The sequence below is a fragment of the Sardina pilchardus genome, chromosome 5 (assembly GCF_963854185.1).
Source record: "Sardina pilchardus chromosome 5, fSarPil1.1, whole genome shotgun sequence".
In the NCBI taxonomy this organism is placed as follows: domain Eukaryota; kingdom Metazoa; phylum Chordata; class Actinopteri; order Clupeiformes; family Clupeidae; genus Sardina; species Sardina pilchardus.
Window position 1 is genome coordinate 29,698,212 of NC_084998.1, and position 22,807 is coordinate 29,721,018.

General features: G+C 44.4%; 1 long non-coding RNA gene across 1 annotated transcript; it reads left to right on the forward strand.

Moving 5' to 3' along the window:
* The first annotated feature begins 3,246 nt into the window (after nucleotides 1–3,246).
* Nucleotides 3,247–5,404, forward strand: LOC134079646 (uncharacterized). The gene is made up of 3 exons (XR_009939105.1): nucleotides 3,247–3,702; nucleotides 4,187–4,208; nucleotides 4,427–5,404. It is a non-coding gene; the product is annotated as an uncharacterized LOC134079646 (long non-coding RNA).
* Nucleotides 5,405–22,807: the final 17,403 nt, after the last annotated feature.

Genomic DNA, 22,807 nt, shown 5'->3' on the forward strand with positions numbered 1-22,807 from the left:
CCCCTTACAGTGTGCTTTGCATTTGCATATTGCTAACCGTGTTGGTCGCATCATAGCTGCTAGGAGTAATTGAATTTGTTCGAGATGTTGGATAGGTCCTCCATCTGATTTTTTGAAACCTCTCTGTTTCCATTGTGCCCCATGCACATGGCAGACGTTATGTGCGTAGGCACTGTCTGTGTGTACTGTTGCTTCCTTCCCTGCTGCAAGTGAGCACGCTGCTGTAAGAGCTTTGAGTTCTGCCAACTGGGCAGAACATGGTTGTACGCATGGTTCACACATGACTGTGACGAAGTCTTTTGGTCCTAGCATTTGCACTACACTGAACCCTGCATGTGTTTTGTTGTCATAGTTGTGACTAGATCCGTCCACAAAATAGGTAACTCCCTCTGACAGGGGTTCACTCTCTAGGTCTTCCCTAAGTTTAGAGAACGCTATTGAGTCCGTCACGCATTCATGTGGGCTGCCTTCATACTCGAGCGGTATGAGGTCAGCTGGGTTTCCGGCGGTGTCGCATGTTTTTATTGTGACGTCAGGACAGAAGGATAGGTTGTAGTATTTGAGCTGTCTTTGTGGAGTTAGGCAAAACTTTCCCTGTTCAGCTAACTGAGCCGCTGCATGGCTGGTGTAGATTGTCACAGGCCAACCCATTGTTATGCCAGACGCTTTGACATAAGCTAAGTATGCCGCCTCTAGTCCCTGAAAACATGGTGGGTAGCCTTGTGCTACCGCGTCCAGTTTGGAGCTGTAGTATGCCACTGCTTGCTTCCTTTTTCCATGGCATTGTGCTTGAGAGACAATGGCTGCCATGTACGCATCCTGTCCTGGTTCCTTCTTCACTGTCACATACAGATGGAAAGGCTTGTTGTAGTCAGGTAGCGCCAGTGCTGGCGCCCTCTGCAGCTCTTTCTTGATTCTCTCAAAGGCCTCATCTCCATCTAGAGCCCATGTGACTCGATTCTTGAGGCTGCTGGTCCCTGCTCTGACAATCATAGAACGTAGTGGAGCTATCTTTTGTTCATAGCATTCCACCCAGTCACTGCTAAACCCTATGAGACCTATGAATGACATCATCTGTTTCACTGTGTTTGGTTTTGGGGCCTTGGTGATGGCCTCAATGTGTTCTGGGGCAATGCCCTTGTGTCCATGGGTGATCAGTCGCCCCAGGTAAATGACCTGGGGCTGTGCAAATTGCAACTTCTTCCTTGACGCCTTGTACCCCCCTTCGGCCAAGACGGTTAGTACAAGGACGGTGTCTTTCTCACATGTTTCCTGGTCTGGTGAACATAACAAAATGTCATCCACGTATTGTAGGATCGTACTTTGGCATTTAACATGTTTCAGATCCTCCTTCAAAGCCTGGTTAAAAATGTGTGGGCTGTGTTTCATGCCTTGTGGGAGGCGTGTGTATTGGAATGTTTTCCCTTGGTATTGGAAGGCAAAGAGCTCTCTGCTGTTCGGTGCCACCCTTATGGTGAAGAATGCCTGAACCAGATCAATGGCAGAGAACACTGTTGCATCCGGTGGGATGTTGGTCATCAACACATTGGCGTGCGGAACGTCTGCTGGGTAGTCTTCAATCCGTTCGTTCACAGGCCTGAGATCCTGTACCATTCTCCATCTTACTCCATCTGCTTTCAGTACTGGGAAGATGGGCGTGTTGCATCTCGCCCTTGGGACTTCTTCTAGAACTCCCGCCTTCAGCAGCTCCTCAATCGTTCCTCTGATTCCTTTTGCTGCTTCCGGTGATATTGGATACTGTGGCTGAAACGGCAGTGTGGCCCCTGGTTTTAGTCTGAACTCCACAGGGCTTGCTGATTTGACCAACCCTATGTCTCCATCCCCCTGAGACCACACTGAAGGTGGGACTTGCCCTAGTATCCTGTTGGTTCTTTCCTCGGTTGTCTCCGTCACTTCCTGTATTAGCATCATTTTCCAAGACCGTCGGTATTCCTCCTGTTCCGCGCAGTCGCTCACGTACCTTTTCCAGTCTGGGTCAGACATGGTGAGGGGTACATGATTCTTCTTGTCCCAGCATTTGTATCCTGCTCCTCCTATCAGGCCATGCATGCAGTACGGGTTACCGTATGGACAGTTTTTTACATAGGGTATGTTGGCCACACCCTGTAAGGTCTGCTCCTGCTCTGTTAGCTCCCGTTCCTCTGCAACAGGCTCTGGCCCTGTAAGAGGTGTTGAGTCTTTCTTTGAGCGCCATGACAGATGTTGCTTGTATGTTTCCCATTCAATATCTTCACTGCTGAAAGGCTTGTGTCGCGTCTTGTCCCAACATCGTCGTCCTGCTCCTGGGAACAATCGCCACAAGCAGAATTCATTTCTGTATGGGCATCCCTTCACGTAGGGTACTTCTTTTTGTTCTTGGCACTCTGCTTCTGTTATCTCAATCACCTGCGGGACACCCCACACCGTGATTGGGTTGTCCAGTTTTATTCTGAACATTGGGCCGCTTCCGGGATCAATGGCTGTTTGGAATCGGTCGTTCATGGTGTATTTCCATTTAGCACATCTGGCCCTAAGCATTGCTGGGCCCATTTGTCTTGACCTGTACCCTACTGCCACTCTTAGGGTAATGTGGGGCATCGTTCCGGGCATGTCAAAGTGCATGCCCATGTCCCATCCTTCCACAAATTTCACTTGTGCAGCCACTCCTTCCTTGGCTACTATTATTGCGTGTATGTCCATTGGAATACGTTTCCACACACCCACTTCCTTGTTCCATTTCTTTTCTCTTTCCTCATTAGGTGTCGTGTCGAATTTTACTGTACAGTGGAGAGGGCACCTTGGTGTCCTCAGGCGGCCATGGAGGTCGCTGATTTGGTGTCCATATTGTGCAAAGATTCTTCGTTCCAGGTCTGGTTCCAATTGTCCAATCCAATAGACCTGTTGGATGTCGTTTTGTGGGGGTTCACTTATCATCAGGGCCATTTGTGTGGCCAATCCTGTTATCTCCACTCCATGGGGAGAGCATTCGATTTGGAGTTTTAGGTTGCACAGGGCGTCTCTTCCTAGTAGGTTAACAGGCGTATGCTCTGCTACCAGGACTGGTATTCTAATTTCCTTATCTTCGATTTGGATTGACACTGGTATCGTCATTGGAATGAGCTGCGTTTGTCCCGAAAAACCCACTGTCTTCATAAACTTTCCTGAAGATCGGGGGAGGTGTTGGGCATCTTTTGGGTGAAGACAAGTGTACGTTGCTCCTGTGTCTACTAAACATTTAACCCTTTGTGGACGGCCCATTGAAATATGGTTCGATTTCGAACCATGACGTGTTCGCCGTGTTTGAATCACGCATTTAACCTCACCGATGAAAAAAACTATGTAGATACGTTGTCAACAGCTAGCCAATCACTGTCAAGTAGTTTAGTTCGTTTTGATAGCCTATTGGCTTAGTTTTATGTCATTTTACATCTTGTGATTGCCCCGCCTCCGATACTTCCGCGTTCAGCTCATTCGCGGCTGTTCAATGAATAAACATGTCGGACCATACATATCGACAAGTCCGTTTTTCAGCTGCTGAGGTGGCAGAAATGTGTTGTCAACACATAAATGATGACAATAGCAGTGAAGACAGTGAAATAGGTGGCTTATCTAGTGGAAAAGAGTACAAGTTGGACCGTGAACTGGATGAAGACTTTCGTGACTCTGACTCCGACGACGACTAGCTGCTACGGCGACAACAACGTGAGTAAACAATAAAGTTCTTGAAACTCAATATTGTATTTTACTACTACTTACACTACTTACAGCTTCATAAAACATTATATTTTCGTGTGATAACACTCTGAGTAGACTGTGCCTTTTGTATGGTGTGTTTTTTGTCTGTCACAACTGAAAGAAATAGCGCCTCGTGTTTGTTTATTTTTGATCGCGCTTTATCTACTCGCGGGTAAATTATTCGCTCTTTGCCAACATTGTAGTGTTGCTAGCATATTCTATGGGCATGTCTGGATGAAGAGCTGAATATAGTATGGAAGGAATAAATAAATATCAGTGTTACTCATTCTGTTTAGTTCCAGACATGTCTATTTGTGCTCCCTATAAGAAATTAATGGCATATAAGAAAGACATGCCTAGTAGGCCTAAGTAGCAACCTTCTCTGACTGAAAGTAGCCTTGACCTAGGTGTTGAACATTGAACTTGTTTTTTTTTCTCTCTCAACTTCTAGACAGAAAGCCTAATGACATTTAGTAAGTAAGCAACCTTTCTGCTACAACCTTTTCTGACTGAATCTAGCTTTGACCTAGGTTGTAAACAACTTACTTTTTTTCCCATCTCAACTTCTAGAAAGAAAATAATGACATGTAGTCAATAGCAACTTTTCTGCTACAACCTTTTCTGACTGAAATTAGCCTTGACCTAGGTTGTGTACAACTTGTCTTGTTTTTTTTTTTATCTCAACTTTTAGAACTCAACATTCTCCTGGTTCTGCCACCGACTCAGAGGAGGATGACCCTGACCCTTGAACCTGAAAGGACCAGAAGGAATGCCAGAACGACCGTGCCCAGGGAGAGCTGCACATCCAGTGAATCAACCTGTTGTCCAGACATATAGCTATGATGATCCAGACATGCTCAACCAGTTGCCATCTGTCCGTCCTGTACGCCAGCCTGGTGTTCACCTAGATGTACAAGTAACACGAGGTACCATGACCAAAGCCATAGATTTTTAAAAACTTTTTTCTACAGATGCCCTCCTGCTACAAATGCACCTACACAAATGCTTATGCTTGGGAGGAAATCCTCAGAAAGCCCTATTATGGTGGTACAGATGGTACAAGGAAAGAAACCAGTCCAGATGAATTGGCACGACTGATGGCCCTTGTAATGTTTTGTGGTCTTGTCCCAGTCAGTTCTTTTTACAGATACTGGAGCCCCAAAACCATGTACCATGGCCTGTGGGCACGCAGCATAATGTCAAGAGACCGGTTCAAAGCATTGATGCCAATGCTCCATGTTGTAGATACTGGTGCTGAAGATGAGCGTGATAAACTGTGCAAAATCACTGGCCTGTTAGAGACTTTCAAGGTGACGTGTAGTAAAGCACTTTACCAACCATTCCAGCATGTTGCTGTGGATGAAAGAATCAAAACATAGTTTATGCTTCTATACAAAACCCTGGGGAATTTGTCACTGATCATATTCCTTACTGGTACGGGTACTGTTTATAGTGATTGACAAGAGATTATTGTTTATTGCACATGAAAGCAGGAGGCACTTTCCATTACCATTGATCTGACATTGAGTGTTCATTCACTATTGATTGTTTATTGGAAATGCACTTACCAATGAATTTACATTTATTGTTGACCATAAATAAGACATTTTTTTAGATTTTATTGATTGCCTGTTCATAACATGCTTTTTCATCCTAAATAAGAAGCACTTTTTTAGTTGGTGGTTGACTTTTTGTCCATTGCTGCTTATGTTTATTGATTGTTATTTTTCGTGACTTGATAAGTGCACTTCTTTATTGAGTTACCACATCTAAAAAAAAAATGACTGAAGCAATATGATTTGTAATAATTTATGTTTGCAAATAAATCAACTAAATACAATCAAAATAGATGTTGGGTGTTGTGGTGGTTTCCAAAAAAAAGTTAGAATGTACTGTACATATTTGGGTTATTTAGGTGCAACTTTTCGTTGGTCACTAAAAGGTTAACACTTTCTTTTCCATAAGGATTTGTCCTAAAGTATAGTGAAACATACCATATATAGCTCTGTCTCATGGATATATATACCCAAAATAACTTATTTTGACCATTCTGTCTGGATTTTGAGGTCAAATGTCAAATCGGGCAGTGAAGACATTCTACTCTGTAAAGATTCTAAAAATTTCTGCAAACGTACAGGACATAATGAATTGACCATAACTTTTGAGCAGAAAGTGATAAATTGATTCTGTTTTTTTCCTTGAGTAGGGGACAACATTGCTAGTCTGTCATGTACTCTAAGTTTTTCTCTATCTACAACAGAAATTAGAGAAAAATAAGATTTATGTTGAAAAACTGTAATTTTCTCCTTTTTTCGGATTAATTTTGAGCATATTTATAAAAATAATTATGCTACCCTCACACATAATTACTTATGTTTTATATCATTTTAAAGTGTTCTTTCTTCTGATTACAATGGTGTGTATATTTTATCTCTGCCATGTAGTATGGCCACACTGTAAGCTTTTTTGTGCCCCGAGGTCATCATTCTACTATTTTCTGCAAACGTACAGGACATAATGAATTGACCATAACTTTTGAGCAGAAAGTGATAAATTGATTCTGTTTTTTTCCTTGAGTAGGGGACAACATTGCTAGTCTGTCATATACTCTAAGTTTTTCTCTATCTACAACAGAAATTAGAGAAAAATAAGATTTATGTTGAAAAACTGTATTTTTTTTTATTTTTTCGGATTAATTATGAGCATATTTCTAGACATAATTATGTTACCCTCACACATAGTTATTTATGTTTTATACCATTTTGAAGTGCTCTTTCTTCTGATTACAATGGTGTGTATATTTTATCTCTGCCATGTAGTATGGCCACACAGCAAGCTTTTTTGTGCCACGAGGTCATCAAGTGTGGAAAAAATGGAATGTTCGGGCAGTCAACAAAGGGTTAACTTCTTTGCCCTGTATTAGAACCTGCAGCATTGGTTCCTTATCAGCTCCCCTCGTTAAGATGGGAAACTGACCCTCCCCTGGGTTTTCTGGGCCTCGTCAATTTTGGTAGAAGCCTCCCCCGTAGGGAGAGACTTGCATCTGTCCCTGTGGTTGGGCTCCTCCCTGTGTTTGTCCCTGCTGCGGTGGCATTGCACCACCTTGGCCTCCTCCCTGACCTCCATTTTGGGGTCTGTTTCGGCAGTCTCTTGAGATGTGTCCTTCACCCCAACACACCCAGCACCTGTTATCCATTGGCTGGTTTCGGTTTTGTTGTCCTCTTCCATAGCCTCCTCCTCTTCCTTGTCCATATCCTCCTCGGCGAGGCCCTCCACGGCCTCTTGGTGGGTACCACTGTTGCTGTGGTTGCTGCTGTCCTTGCCCGTACCATCCCCCTGGTCCCTGTTGTGTGGGCATCATTGGTGGCACTGGTTGGGGCTGCTGCATGACCACAGGTTGCTGTATTACTGGTGCTGCCATCTGTACTGGTGCTGGGGTTGGAGCTGGCATTGCTGGGGCTTGGACCGCCGGCATTACTGGAGCTTGTGTGGCTGCCTTCTTTGAGCCTTTTACCTCCTGAATTTGCATTTGGGTTAGTTTTCGCAGGGCCTCCTTTTCCTGCTGTTCTTTCTTGTCCTCCCCTTGTCTGTACAGAGTCACGTGGTGGGCGACTGCCTGCCTAAATTCGTCTTTTGTCATGCAGGCCCACCTCCAGTCATTCTCCAGCTGCGTTTTTACTGGTCTTGGCAGTGCATCCATTACTGCCTGCCTGAACTGTACTGTGGTTGCGTATGATTCTTCCGGCCTCTGTTCCATTCTGGCAGTCCAGTCCTGGGCTGCCTTTTCCACAAAGGATGCTGGATTTTCACTGTCTTTGAGTTTTTCCACATGGACAGCTGTGGGGCTGTACTGATTAGGGTAAGCTGCTCTCAAGGCCTTCCATATCGCATTTCGATGCTGGTCGAATCTGTCTCCATCTGTACGAGGTGTCAGCATCAGTCTGCCCAAGTTCTCGCGCTCCAGCACTGTCTCGGTCTCGGCTTTGCCCAATATCATGCTGAGCACATATTTTATGTCTCCCACAGCCAGGGTTCTCCCCTGGGTTTCATTTTCGAAATGCGTAATCCATCTGCCGGCCCCTTCGTGTAGTACTGGGAGCCTTGCCAAGAGACCACTCACGTCTGAGTGGGCCCATGGCTGGTAATGGGAGTTGATACCCTTGTATATTAAGGGCGCCATTATCGATGTTTCTTCAGGGTCTGACTCTTCTTGGGCTTCTTCCAATGTTCTCCCCTTCTTTCTGACCCTTTCCTTCTCCTTTTTCCTTTCTCTTTCCATCTTTTCCAGCTCTTTTCTGCTTTCTTTCAGACTTCTTTTCACTCCTTCTTCAATTTCGTCCAGTCCTTTCTTCATCCCTTTCCGAATTTCTCCTATGCCCTTTTCAACTCCTTTCTTGACTTTGTTGATTCCCAGCAGTCCCTTGGTTATCATTCTGGGTGGAATTAGCATTGGGCACACCTTTACCACGAATCCTTTGTTTCTACAGCTCTTTTGCTTGCCTTGGTGGATCCTTAGGCCCTGCATTCCCTTACATACCTGGTGACAGCCTGCACATTCCTTTTCGTTCTGTGTTGACTCGTTCAATTCCTCGAGCGAGTCTTCCAGCTCACCATAACGTTTCCTCATGTGTTCTGCCCTACCTTTGTCCCCTTCCTCTGTTGCTATGTAGTAAGCCTTGCTCACCTCGTCCATGGTTTGTTCGAGGTCATTCAGGGTTCTTTCCGCCTCTTCCTGTATTTCCCTTGAAACGTCGTCTTCTTCACTGTCTTCACTTTCTTCTGCGCTCTCACTGTCACTTTCCACCTGGAATCTCACCTGGCATTCCCCCTTTCTCTTTTCTTTCCCCTTGACCTTCCCTTCTAGGGTCCTCTCTTCTATTTTCCCTCTGGCATGACTTCTGGTTTTCCTTTGCTGGGGGACTTCCTCTTCATCCTCTTCCCCTCCAGGGGTCCACTCCTCCTGACCTGTTATTTTCTTTGTAGACTCAGAGGAGGCTCTTTTTAGTTTGTCCTCTTCCTCTTCACTTTTTCTCTGGATGCTGATTTCCCCCAGGGTTTGCTGTACTTCCTCCTTTACCTTCCTGAGGAATTCTTCCCAGTCCTGTCTGTATTCCCTGTATCCCTTAGTCTCACCCAGGCTCCCTTCCCTTTCTGCCCATCTTTCCAGTGGGTCTATTTCAGCCAGTATGTGGTGGGCTATTTCCTCTTTCTTCTGTCCCCGAGTCATGGGACTTCTTAGTTCTGTCAGTTTCTGCTTTATCCGTGTTCTTCTTCTTTCACAATCTTTCTCAATCTCTTTCTCTTGCTTCCTTATCCTTGGGTCTTCTGATTCTCCTTGTTCTCCTTCCTCCTGTGTTTTTTGTTGGTGAGTTTTCCCTGCCTCCCCTTTTTCAGCGTAGACTTGATTCAACCGCGCGGTGGCTTCTTCCTCAGCCGTTTCCAGGAATTTCAAGTAGGGTGTCATATTCTGGCCCTCCCGCTTCTCCCTGGGTATTGCTTCTTCTATCTTATCCAGGATGCGGCAGGCCAATTTCTCCTTCTCGTGTCCTCTTAGGTCTCTCAATTTCCTCAGGTTCTGTCTTAGCCATTCTTCCTCTATTTCACACAGAAGGCTCTTGCTTTCCTCCGTTTGTTCTTTAAGGGCTCCTTCTCCTGCATGTGGAGTGCTTGCGCAGCTCACTCCCTTTTCCCATCTTGGCTCCCCTCTCCATTCTTCACTCATTCCTCCTGATGCTGCTGCATGTTCTTTCCTTGTTACTCCATTCTCACTTGCTCCTCCCCCTGGAAATCCAACTATTATGGGGGTGGAGGGTGACTCTGGTGATGACGGCTGTGACGCCTGGGGTGACCCCTGTGGAGATCCATGAGGGCTGATCCTCCTCAGCTCCAGCATCCTCATTGCTTCCTCCATTACCTCGTCACGGGATCCTTTCATTATGATCTCTCTCAGCATCAGGGCTGCCTGTATTGCGGGGAGCGTGGGGCTCCCGACTTCTTGGACTGCTTGCAATGCTGGAGTGTATGGACCCCCTGCTTTGATATGTCTGATTGCTTCTTGTAGGCTTGGAACTTCTGGGTACAGCCTTTTTGTGTCAGAATATGGCGGTGGTCTTTCCTCCAATGGTGGTGCCTCTGGAGCTAGGGCTGGATCCTGTGATGTCACTTCCTTCTGGGTTGGTTGTGGATAGTGCATCTTCTCTTTTTCTCCTGGGTTTGACACATGGTCAGGAGTGTTCTGCTGATCAGCCTTTTCCTTTCTTCTCTGCTCGGCTATTTTTGCAAAGGCTTCCCATACTTGGAGCTCAGTTTCCCTCTTTTTCCTCCTTTCCTCTCCTTTCTTGCTGCTCTTGTAGTTCATGACCTTTTCTCTCATTTGGGTCAGGACTATGGGGTCGAGTGTTCCCCTTTGCGGCCACGGGGAGGCGTCTGATTTTGTCCGGCTGGCCCATTTCTGGCTTACCTTCTCAATTTCTGGTTTTGCTATCTTGTTCTCCCTTACCACCTCCTCCAGTGGAGTCGGCTGTCTGGTTGTCATTTTGTTGACTCTCTTTGTTTTTTCTTTGCTGATTTTCACTGTTCTTCAGGATCCGCTTCGTCACTTCCTTCTTTGGGTTCCTGATCCCTGCTTTCTCTCAGTTCTGGATATGACACCCACGTGCGGATGTTGGGGTACTCCACTTCTTCCCACTCTGGCAATTCCCCTGGTTCTTCTTCCTCGGGCACGTTGAACCCTCCTCGTCTGGGGTAGCGCTTATACTTGTATGTCCCTTCCTGGACCTCCTTTATGATGCTATCTGCAGTGTGTATAGAGCCTTCTCCCCTGTTCAGGCCTGGGATCCACCCAGTGCGGTTCCCTGGGACCCAACCTCGGCGTATGGCTTCCTCTACTTCCAAAGGGTCTGTTTCTCCTTTGTGGTATCGTTCTAGGGCAGTGTTAATGTCTTTATATAGGAGATCTAATTTCCTTTCTTCTTCGTATTCCTTCTGGTATATTTCGTGATGTAGTTTGTAATACTCCTCCTCCACTATGCGCATATGGTTGTGTCTCTCTCTCTGGGCGACACTGTCGGCCTTGTACTTGCAGCAAATGTTCTTTTTATCCTCTTCTAGCTCAGCCTGGTGGTGCTTTTCTTCTACTTTATTTCTTCGTAGCTGCTCGGCGAAGCTCTCGTAGCGCGCCTCTTCCTCTTCTGAGCTGTCTTCCTCTTCTGGCTTGTCTTGCTCCTCAGGCTCTTCAAAGCAAGCCCAATCTGGGTACAGGTCTCCTACTGTGTATAGGACGGCGTCTATCAGGTAGCTCCAACTCTGACAGTGAGCAGGAAGTGACACTCTTCCTCCTGCAAAGTGTTCCCCTTTTTCGTTTGTGACGTGTAATCTCCACCTCGTCCCTGTTCCCTGAGTAATTTTTAATGTCCACTCCCTTCTTTGTTCGCTTTCTGCCATACGCTTCCTATATTTATCTTATCTTGCTTCTGATTATGTTTTTTATTTATTTGTTTATTCTTTATGTCTTACCTCTTCTAGTTTTATTTAGTATTGTTTCACTATGTCCATACACACTCCTGACTCAAAGATATAGGCTCTCTCTACCAGCCGCGCTACTATCTGTGTAAGTTCTGCGTAACTGTTGCACACATGTATCTCACAACAAATATCTGCGCTATTCCCTATCATCAATTGCCACTTTCCTCCTGGTAGTCGGGCGAATACTATGGACCACTTATCACTCAGGTCCATGTATTATAGTTCCACAATTATATTTTGGTTGTTTTTGTTATTTTGGTTGTGTTTTCTTTCTTTGTCCACTAGATGTCCTTCTGTCCTTATTTTATGTCGCCTAAGGGGTGTGTGGGCGTGTAGTTCCCCTTTCCCCCACTTTGGCCGTGTCTTCTGTTCTGTATGTGTGTGAGACTCCTGGTGCTTTGTGGACGTGTTTCCTTTTGTCTCTATTTCCTTGTTTTTCCTAATCTGAGGTAAGTCCTAGTTTTTTACAGGTAACGTTAGTGGTCTAGCTGTTTCTTCTGTGTCGTCCTGACTGCCCTTTTCCAGTTCTATGTAGGCCTTAACCCCTTCGTATGTTTTAAAATTTATGTTGAAATCTGTGCCTGTGTCTCGATCCTTCACTTCCACGAGGTACTTGCTACCCTTATCAGTTGTTTTTTCAGTGACGGTGATGGTTTTTGCCTTAACTTGTATTTCTACACTCCCAGTATTTATAAATGCCTTCATATATGTTTCTTTTGTTCTAAGCTATGTGTCTTTTAGACTGTATGCGAGTAGAGAGGAAGGGGGGGCCACTTCTCCCTTTTTTCTGGGCAGTCAGCCAGCTCACTTCCTGTTCTCTGTGTCTGCTTTTAATAACTTTCAGACTAAGGCTCTGATTTCTCTTTAGTTCTTTATTTTATTTTGCAGTTTTAACATTCAGCAATTACTTTCAAAAATGTCGTATTTATTATTTTATTCAAGCAAACAGTTTATTGATTATATACCTTATTCAGCAAAGCGGCAGTATTACAACTTATTTGCAAAGCACTTGTAAGGTCTTATCAGGCCCACCACTCTCTAGCTCTCTTTCCCTGTTCTGCTCTAACTCTCCTCCCACGCTTTCTGCTCTCAGGCTGCCGTCTGAACAGTTGCTCAACTATAGGTTGGAACTTGTATCCCACAAACTGAGATGCGTGTTGGATCACCTCCTGCACTACTAATGGCTCCGCACCTGTAAGGAGTTTGGACGAGATTGTTCCACTTTTCTCCACTACTATTGTGTCAACCTGAAATCCCCCTTGGTGTGGTTGACAAATTGTTATTTCTAACACCTTCTCTATACACCTTGGCAATGGGCGGGATGTTCTCGGGTCTGGCCGTCGCCACTCACTAGAACGCCACTCCGTCCACAAGGACCTCTCTCTCTCTCGGTCGTCTGGGACAGTTGGGGAGTAGTCTTCTGGCTCTGAGGGTCTATAGGGGTGTTGCTCTAACTCGTCCTCGCGTTCCTGCTCAAAGTCTGGGGTCTTTGGGGAGTAGATCTTTTCTGAATAGGGGCTATAAGTATCTGGGGACTGTCCTTTCCTCTCGTACCCAGAGTTGTGACTGCTATTCCAGCTGCAGCCTACGTCTGAAGACTGAACTATCTCTTCCTCTTTGTTTTCACTGTCTGTCACCGGTAGGGATGTCACGAGAACCGATACTTGCGATGCCTCTCGATTCCAAAATTAAAAAACACCGGCGATGCCCATTTTTTCGAAGCACCGTAAGCACCGACGCCAGCATAAGCATCGGTGCTGCGACTCTTCCGGAACTGATGGGGGCAATACAGTGTTTCCCACACATAGACTAATTTGAGGCGATGCGCCACAGATTCAGCACCGGCCGCCACATATGGTTTCGTTACTTTTTATTTTATTTATTTATCTATTTTTCAACGCTATTGAAAAACACGCAACATTCGTTAAGCTGAATTTCCTTTCCCTGCTCTCCCTCTCTGTCACTCACGCGTCTGTCTCTCATGCATGCACACACACACACAGTCCCCTCCGTGCACACAGCGTCTGTCTCCATGAAAACCAACCAATCATTCCTGGAAGCGTGGTCGTACTGATGCACCTGACGCTGCCCGGGTGGAAGCATATATAGTTCTTCTTCCACAACGTTTGTAGACTATGCGTGCAACTTTACCAAACAGTAGAAGTAAACTCACTCTCCTTGGCCCGCTCTCGTGCGTGGTCAATGGACACCCGCCCACGACATGCACATTTAATCCAAATAAAACATTCACAATCGTGAACGCAATGACGCACAGAAGACGACTAGCTAAATTGCTGTTTAAAATCCGGTTAGCATCATTAGCAGGCTATGCCGCAGACATTTGATTAAAACTTGCATTCAAGTTGACTGACCATCTCAATACCAATGTTTTTCAACTCCAAGACTTAAAAGGGCCTGTCCCAAGGAGAAAAAGTAGCTTACCTTGAAACTTAAACACATGTGGGGAAACTGAACAGTCCAACCAGTAGAGTAGCCTATGATAAGATTAGCCTGCTACTTTGTTTACAATATTTTGAGGCTTCAACCAGACGGCTGAATTTAAGAGGTGGAGTTGTAATATGAATAGTTGGCTATAATCTGCTTAAAGTTTGCTGTTATGAAGATCAGAAATTTCAGTATATAGAATGTATAAATAGTTACAGAATGTGTGTGTGTTTCAAATTAAGACTTTGCATCTTGTAAAAAAAATCATTCACATTATATGAAAGCAGAGCGATAAAAAGGCGATGCAAGTTGTTGTTTTTTGTAGGCTACAATCCATTAGAAAAGTGATTGAATTAATTATGTGTAAGCCTATGTGATAGGCTATGCTTGCAATTGGATACTGTATTCTGTTATGCACTGTAGAAATTATATTTCAGTATTCTGCAAATATTTAAAGAAATTCATTGAGTACATGGGATTTTAGAAAATCCTTTTTTTAAACGATAGTATCGAATTTGGCATCGAGAATCGTGTAATTTTGCTGGTATTGGCACCGACTACTGATTTTTTGGTATCGTGACACCCCTAGTCACCGGGTCTGCTGAGTCTGATGCTTCTGTCTCCCCTCCTGCCTCTATCCACCCTGGATCCTGACTAAACCCACACTTCCACTGCTCTTTTCCCTTTTTTCCTATGGTTCTTTTAAAGTAGATCTTTGGGGGTGGCTCTTTTATTTGAACATGGGGACACTCCTGTCTAGTAAATGGATCACCTTCTGCTTCCCAGAAAGCCCCTTGGTTGAACGTTAATATTTCTATCAACAGGTTTACATCTAATGCGTGTGATGTCTGTAGCGATTGGACCACTGCTCCCACTGCTGCTTCTATGGATGTGCACTTTTTTCCCAGTTCCTCTATGTAGACCTCTCGCTGGTTTCCCAAGCTTTCCACAATCCTCAGTGTGTGTGTGCACTCTGGCATCTACATGGGCCCACGCCCCACAACAGAAACAAGCAAAGATGGTATGCACTCAGTATTTTACCCAATTATTAAACAGTTTAGAATAAAAAATATTATGTTCATGCCTCTTGTATAGCTCGCAGCGATTTTTCACGGTTTAGTCGCACTTCCCGTTTTCTCTGTCGCACAGAGTTAACACCTTTTAATATGCAGCTGTATTTATATTCAGCTATCACACAAAACCACCATAAGTGTCGCACACTTTACAGACTAGTTTCCTCACTATCTGTCTTCTCTGTCGCACAGAGGAAATACCATATACTCATAAACGCAAACGCTTTTGAGATCAACAGTATAACCCAATCTCTGTCTTTGTGTCTTCACTATTCTTTGCAGAGTGTTAGGTGAGACAACCCGTCCCAGGCTACCCACCAGCCCCAACAGTACAGTTCTCCCTAAATATAAGCAAAAACTGCTTACCTTGGGCCCGTTGGAGAACTGAACTGCCGGAACCTGCTTCACCCGGGGCGGAACCGCTCTCCTGGTTGTCTTTCCTCAAATCTCGGTAGGAACCTCCAGATCTGTGGTGGAAAATTCCACGCTCCTGGACTTCTCAACAATTAGCACTCTGGAACCAATTAACTCTTGTAAAGAAACCAATTATCACTCTGGACCAAGCATCCGAAGAAGACCACGTAGACAGAGACTTCCCAACACTGAAGATCTTTATTCACTGTATCACAATGATATTACAATCCAAACAATGTCTGAACTGCACTACCAAGCAATAGAGTGAAGGCGGCGCTACCAGCTGGTACCTCGACGAGATCGATCTGAAGCTCTGGCTGCTCTGCTCCCCCTTTTATTCTGTTCAGAAGCGCCTCCTTCTGAGACGTCACCAGATCGTGTTTTAGCCAATCAGAAAGGGCAGAGAAGCCAAAGGATCCAATCATAATGGTGGAAAGTTTCACCCTCCTCCATTTTAAAGAATACGAGCACACCCCTCATTAGGTCACTATGTTGAGTCATAGTTGTTTGTGCTCTTTTGCTATAGTTTGGGTTTTCTGGTTCTTTCCAGTTTTCCAGTTTGCATCTGTTTTGCGCTTTCAACCAGCTGGCACATTGCCCTCGCTCCTGCTTGTCTGGACATGTCTGTACATGTTGTTTCATGATGTTTCATGTTGATCCTTTTCTTATGAGTATATGGCATTAAAGGTTATTAATGTATTTTACCACTATGTATTATTTAAACAATAGTCAAGGAAAAAACACCACACAAGATAGGGAGACAAAAGTTGGACTTAAGATAAATAATAATATGAAACGCACGGATAACAATAGTGTGCTTTGCTTGCAGCAAGCACACTAATTAGACAATATAGGCACCTGGGCACTGGTAGTGCAGTATTGGAGAGGGGCTCAGTAGGGAGAGCACACTTTTCGTTGACCGTATCAATTTTGTACCATCGTTTATTTTCTCGTTTTACTGTCCCACTGGCACTAGCACTGGCACTTTGGATAACATTTTTACCATACATTTTTGGATGTTTTTAATCTTTGCTAATAAACGAAAGAACGAACAAGATTGTTTGCGCGTCAGCGTTGCTCCCTCCCTGTGCTCCTCGGTGGCCTAGGTAGCCACCGCAACATTGTCAACGAAAAACGTGCAGCTAGTTAGTAGCCCAACAAGTATCGCCTCTCGAACGTTCTTTGTGGATTAAGCCGACAGGCCTACGGCTGAAGAAGGAGATTGAGTTTTCTGTCTAACGTTGTTGGAAACAGGAACAGATGGATATATGGACAAAGAACTTCAAGCCCAAGGATTACAGCAACGTGAACTCCAGACTGTTTAATCTCTAACTAGTACTCCAAGAGCGCAGACCTTCGCCAAGCACCTCCTGGATTCCAAATGGTGATCCTGATCACTCTCAAAATGTAATTGTTTCTTCCGTAAGAAACAAGTTATCTTGCTAACAAACAAACAGTCAAACCCCGATGAAAACATAACCTCCTTAATTGACAGTGGTAACAAACTCTGATGAAAACATAACCCCCTTGGCGGAGGTAATGAAACAGTTGCACTTATCAAAAGAAACTTGAAACGTCATTATGAAACAAAGCATGTTCACTTCGAGCAGAATTATCTTCAAGCCCAAGGATTACAGCAACGTGAACTCCAGACTGGTAGGCCTATAAAAAACACTTTATTCAAGCTGTGCATTGGCTAACGCCGTTCTGCTGATTCGTGGTGAGTCCGTTGAAGAGCTACAGCCTGCCTGAGAAGTTTGTGGATGTGTTGAACTATTTGAACGTAAAATTGAGATTTAGAGCTGAACTTGTTGTGGCTACCGCTATACTGCAAACAAATGAAATGTCGACCAACGGCAACATGAGTGAAAAAGGCAATTCCAACGAAAACGTTTCTGATGCAGTGCTTGGTAAACGTGAAATAAAACCCACTGAAAAGGCATTAGCATTACAAATTGAAAATCTTCAAAAGGATCGCAAAAAACATTTAGATAAAATCAAAGCGTTGATTCCAACAATGAAAGAACTTATGAAACGAAATGAAAATGTACCACAGGTGAAAACTAAGTTGCCAACTCTAACACAATTATATAAATCTGCCGTTGAGTTTCACGATTCATTAATTCCTTTATTGCCTGACGATAGGAAAACAACTCACAATGAATGGTTCTCAAGCATAAAAAGCTATACCAGCGCATTTAAAGATGACGTGCTGATGTGGTTAAATGAACATGAAAACACTCGTGATCCTGTTGAAACAATGTATGCCTCTGCTACAAATGACTGTGTTGCAAGTGTGCCTCAAATAAGTAATGTGTCTCAAAGAAATTATTTTTGTCAGGCGCAAGCAAAGACAGTAGACCATAACATACATAGGCCTATAGAGCTAACGTTACAGGATGACGTGCAACCAGAAGACAGCATATCAAATGTGCCAAGTAGACGCTCTGTACATGGTTCACAAAGGAGTTCCACATTAAGCACCTCTTCTGCCCGTATAAAAGCTGAAGCTGACCTGGCGGCGTTGATGGCACGGCAAAGGATGATACAAGCAAAACACGTACTTGAAGAGGAAGAAGAGCAGTTAAGGAGACGGAAAGAGAGACTTAAAGGGATAATCCGGAGTGAAATGCACTTTAGATCAATTTTTCGGACTATTGGGAGTACATACGTTGAGTTGACACCAAAATCATGTCATTCGGATGTATTTTGAGAAAGTTCGAGGTCACCGTTTTCAGCCAAAACTCGTTAGCCTGGAAGTGACCCGGGCATGTCCTTTCGCCGCTACAAAGCGCTATTTTTATACCTCTTCTACTTTTCCAAACAACACTACACTTACGTGGTAGTGAGTAGAGGGTCCCTAAAGCCAAACCGAAGTATCCCCACGTCTTTATGTGGTCGGATAGAGAGTCCAGAATGAATTTAATCGAGTCAGTACCTTTCCGGAAATGTCGCTGTTGCAGCTGGCAACGCTTTAACAACATTTTAATAACATTTCCGGAAAGGTACGGACTCGATTAAATTCATTCTGGATTTCTGGGAGCACTTCTAAACGGTTAAAACCTAAGGATTCATATTCGAGACAAATTCAAGTAAACCCCCTGAATGCAAATGCGGCCTTATTCATCCCTTGGACATCTGAGCCACCGAAAGTGGTCATGCAGGCCACAAACAGGAGTGGCGACCCAGCCACGAGGACCAAAAGCAAAATGGTCAACCGAGACTCTAGAGTTCAGTTCTCTTTCTCAGAACACGACAAGCCGCAGCCAAATCCTCACATTGGCCCACATGATCAGTCACAGAGCATGAACCAACGCACATGCAATGCTGAAAGTCTGCTGGCCAACACTGGTCAAAGTACAGTTTTTGATCTTGTGAACAAGCAAAACGTAATAACCACGTTACTGATGCAACAACAGCAAGCGTCATCTTTGCCAAAGAGAGACATTTTTGAAGGCGACCCACTGCAGTATCATTCCTTTATGAGGGCCTTCGAGAATGGAATTGAAAGTAAGTCGGATAGCTACAGTGACTGTTTATATTTTCTCGAACAGTTTACTAGAGGGCGCCCAAGAGAACTGGTAAGAAGTTGTCTGTACGCTGATCCTGAGAGAGGATACATTCAAGCAAAAGGGCTGTTGCAAGAACATTTTGGCAACGAGCAGTCCATTTCGGCTGCTTATATGGGGCTCTACAATAGTCTCCAATTAAGACAGAGGATGTTAAGGCGCTGCAAGATTATAGTCTCTTTCTCCGAGGTTGCTGTAATATGATGAACGATGTACAATACATGTATGAATTGGATGTGCCAGCGAACATGCTTGCCATCATAAGAAAGTTGCCTTATAAACTAAGAGATCACTGGAGAACAGTAGCCTGTGAGATACAGGAAAGACGCCGCCAAAAGGCCATTTTTAATGACCTTGTTCATTTTATTGAAAGACAAGCAAAAATCGTAAATGATCCAATATTTGGAAAGATTCAAGATTCTTCGCCAATGTCCAGTAAAGGGCTGGACCAAATCTACTCTGCCCCCCGGGCTCGACCCAATAGAGCAGGGGTACTCAGTAGGCGGACTCCGGTCCGGATCCGGACCCAAACGTAGTGACATCCGGACCGAGCCAAAAATCGAGATTTTATTCATTTCTTTTTTTTCATAGTGATCCAAGCGACATTTCATTGGGTTGAGATTTCTACCTGAGTTTCCGATCACTCATCTACTACTGTAGCTCGCGCCCAATCCTAATGTCCTATCAGTAGTTGAACAGCCTACATCACTATGACAACTCATTGTGTAGCCGCGAGCGCCTGGTCTGAGTGGCCTATCGGTCCGTTCCATTGGGCTCACCCACGGGACATCAGACAGCTAGCCAACAACAACGATTTACAAGCGGTATTTGTTTCTTTAGCAAGCCAAGCAAATATCATGGTATGCTCCAAAATTGACAAAAAGCTGAAGTTGGATTTCGAAAATTGTGAGTTCAGACAGAGTGCGGGCAAATACGCATTGCTGCCTGCGGGGAGCACGAACGAAATCAATGTGTTTAATCTCTAACTAGTACTCCAAGAGCGCAGACCTTCGCCAAGCACCTCCTGGATTCCAAATGGTGATCCTGATCACTCTCAAAATGTAATTGTTTCTTCCGTAAGAAACAAGTTATCTTGCTAACAAACAAACAGTCAAACCCCGATGAAAACATAACCTCCTTAATTGACGGTGGTAACAAACTCTGATGAAAACATAACCCCCTTGGCGGAGGTAATGAAACAGTTGCACTTATCAAAAGTAGAAACTTGAAACGTCATTATGAAACAAAGCATGTTCACTTCGAGCAGAATTATCCACAAACCTTTTGTTTACTGCCTTTTTATTTAGCCTACTTTTTTTTCTAATTTTGGAAATGCACTGTTCCGGACCCTGGAAAGATTACAAATTTGGTGAGTGGACCTTTTGAGTTTCTAATTGAGTACCCCTGCAATAGAGTATCGACGACTGTCAATACTGTTGAAACAAGGGAAAGGACTCCAGATAACGACCCACCCATGAAGGCCTGTCTGTTTTGCGGAAGTGGACACAAATTGGACGTGTGCCCCCAACTGAATAAAAGGTCTCACGGAGAAAAGATCGCCTTCTTAAAGGAAAAGGGCGTTTGTTTTGCTTGCCTGTGTAGAGGTCACCTAAGTAACGATTGTAGTTTGAGGCATCCTACAATACTTCACATACAATCAAATGAAAGGCAAAACGAATCCGAGACTGAGGCATTATGTGCTGCAGTGAGCAAAACCTTTGTGTCCAGTGGTTTGACTGGGGCTGGTGAAAGTGAATGTAAACTTCCCATAGTGCCGGTGCAGATTAAGTCCAACAAAAGTGACAAAATTCTGACAACTTATGCCTTTTTAGATCAAGGCAGCACGGCCGTCTTCTGCACTGTCAACTTGATGAATAAACTCAACCTCTCAGGGAGACATATTCTGTTACGAACAATGGGTCAAGAGAAGGTCACTGACAGTTATGTTGTCACTGGGCTAGAGGTGGCTGGTCTGGATAGCGATGTGTTCTGCCAATTACCTTGTACTTTTACGCAGCAAAAAATGCCTGTCAATGGAAATAACATCCCACGTCAGACTGATATCGAAAGATGGCCTCACTTGAGGCACATCACTTTACCACAAATCAACTCTGAAGTTGAACTGTTGATAGGCACTAATGTGCCAAGGGCTCTGGAACCCCTAGAGGTGATTCGCAGCATTGATGACGGACCCTACGCCATCAAGACCATTCTGGGATGGACCGTCAATGGACCACATGGAGGAGATGGCGGCGATCTCGGCACAGCAACGGTTAACCGAATCTCTGTTGTGAATCTTGATGAACCTTGGCAGCAGCAGTTTAAGACTGACTTTCCAGAGTGCAGCCATGATGAACATCAAGGAATGTCAAGAGAAGATCAAATATTTACGAAGCTTGTAAAAGACTCTGCTAAGCTGGTGAATGGTCATTATCAGATCGCTTTGCCCTTGAGAGATGGTCAAGTAAGCATGCCAAACAGGAAGGTTGTAGAGCAGCGTACTGTAAGGCTACGAAGGAGATTCAAGAAAAGACGTGTCTTTTCGGGAACAGTATACAGACGTCATGAATGACATTGTCTTAAAAGGATATGCAGAACAAGTACCTAAAGAAGAGCTGATTCGCGAATTGGTGGACTTAAGAATGAATCTCTTCGGCGCAACTCCTTGGTGGCCTAGGTAGCCACCGCAACAACACTATTGATGTTGTGATTTCAAGGTGGACCATCCCTTGGAGCTTTTTGGGATGGATTTGGTAGGCAAGCGTACACAAACGAACAAAGGGAATCAGTATATGTGTGTCCTTGTGGATTACTATACTAAGTGGTCGGAGGCTGTGGTGGAAAATTCCACGCTCCTGGACTTCTCAACAGTTAGCACTCTGGAACCAATTAACTCTTGTAAAGAGACCAATTATCACTCTGGACCAAGCATCCGAAGAAGACCACGTAGACAGAGACTTCCCAACACTGAAGATCTTTATTCACTGTATCACAATGATATTACAATCCAAACAATGTCTGAACTGCACTACCAAGCAATAGAGTGAAGGCGGCGCTACCAGCTGGTACCTCGACGAGATCGATCTGAAGTTCTGGCTGCTCTGCTCCCCCTTTTATTCTGTTCAGAAGCGCCTCCTTCTGAGACGTCACCAGATCGTGTTTTAGCCAATCAGAAAGGCGGAGGAGCAAGAGGATCCAATCATAATGGTGGAAGTTTCACCCTCCTCCATTTTTAAAGAATACGAGCACACCTCTCATTAGGTCACTATGCTGAGTCATGGTTGTTTGTGCTCTTTTGCTATAGTTTGGGTTTTCTGGTTCTTTCCAGTTTTCCAGTTTGCATCTTGTTTTACCCTTTCAACCAGCTGGCACATTGCCCTCACTCCTGCTTGAGTGGAAAGTCCCCTTTCCCCTATTTCACTCTGATCCAGCACATGTCCGTACATGTTGTTTCATGATCTGTCATGATGTTTCATGTTGATCCTTTCATGTTGATCCTTTTTCTTATGAGTATATGGCATTAAAGGTTATTAATGTATCTTACCACTATGTATTATTTAAACAATAGTCAAGGAAAAAACACCACATATTCCCCCCTTTGAGGCTAAATTAGCCTCACCTATGAATTATGCAGCGAAGCAGATTTAAACATATGGGCGTGTCGTGAGCTATTATATGGTCACGGCACCCTATGACTAGTGGCACATGAGCATGTTAACTCTAAACAATAAACACACCACTTAAGTAGTTCCTATGCAATGAGCATGTAAGTACATATGTGAGTATACAAATAAAGGAAATATGAGTCTATAACTGAGTATATAGGTGTGACTATGTGAGTGCATTTACATGTAGAATAAAATATCCAGACAGAGCGACAGAGGAGACCAATCGTTACTATAAATATAAGGCTAGGGCCCGAGACGGTTTTCGCCCCTAGGGTAACCACCAGACATGATTCCCTAACGCCTACGGGTCAAACAACCCAATGTAAACGCAACGGCCACCATGCCAAATAGGAGATATATAGCAACATGCTTGGTTCTG